Here is a 1309-nt window from a genome sequence, read left to right on the forward strand (position 1 = left end):
CAATACTAAAAGTGTTGAAATTAATCTAAATAATTCCTAATAATTCCCCTCTTCTTTGGTTCATATTAAGGTGCTCCTGGCACACAGGCCTGTGGTAAATATTTCACCAGACTGGCAGAATTAATCACAAGCCTCAACATCCCACAAAGGCTCCATTGAGGTGAACGGTCTACAAACTGGAGCTGCGCCTGAGCTTCTATAAGGGAGAGAGAGGTTACTGACCTGATCCACCAAGAAGTGCTGCACAGCTAAATCCGACATGCGAAGGGACATGCAACCCACAGCAGAGACACCCTAAGATCTCTCACCCATCACGGAAGAATGGCACAGGCAATGCGCATACTCACCAGGAAACCCACTTGGCCCGTGTAGAGCAGCATTTCGCTGAGATTTATTCAATGCCTTAAAAGTGTGTGGAGCCAAATCAGGGTTTGTCTGAGCACGCAAGGGTTATCACCCGTGTCATTCTGCCGTGCTGTCGCTGTGAGTGGCACGGTGACAAGGGGGGGAGTCAGTGTAGGTTTGGAGACGGTGCATGGGAGCGCACCGGCTGCACACTGTGGTCAGTTGCTGGGGATATACTATTTGATCAATTGAGCCGAGGGTTCCGGAAAGAAGAGGTAAATGTGCACCGGCTAAGTGGACGTACTCCACTTGGAGAGCCTGTGTTTACCTGTTTACCTTCACAGGTAGTTCAAACAGGCCGCTCACGTTTTCAGTATGGTGGTGGCCACACATGTAGACTTTTTCTGTTCACAACTGGACCAGCTAAGTGGACCAACTGGAAAACAATTAAAGTAAAATAAATCTGAGTAGAATATTGCGCACATGCCTTTATTCACAATAATTTCAAACAAATTATTTAATTTAAAAATACTTAAAACTGTTTAATATATTTTTACTATCAGAATAAAAAAAAAAGATTTTTTTCGTTTCTTGTTTTGACAGCGTATACAAATAATTTTTTTTTTCTTAATGTTTAAAAAAAATAACACAGAAAAAGAGGGAAAAGAACCGCAATGTTTTTCATTTTTAAAATAGCCTGAAATTCAGAATATAGGCGAATTTTGCTGCCATGATTGGACACCATTGTTTCACTATCCCTACTTAGGACTGTGCGTCTGTGAAATGTGTGTGTTGGGGGTGTGAAACCACACAGAAGATGTAGTAAAGAAGGGCCTCTGAGCTGCAGATGCATCAGGATTTAGAGGACAATGAGGGGCGCAGAGCTGGTGCATCCTATCACCCGCTTGTTTGAGTCCAGCTGACATTAAATCCTCTCCAGAACGATAGCCTATACTTTGTCATT

This window comes from Telmatherina bonti (genome assembly GCF_933228915.1).
Source record: "Telmatherina bonti genome assembly, chromosome: 22".
Taxonomy (NCBI): Eukaryota; Metazoa; Chordata; class Actinopteri; order Atheriniformes; family Telmatherinidae; genus Telmatherina; species Telmatherina bonti.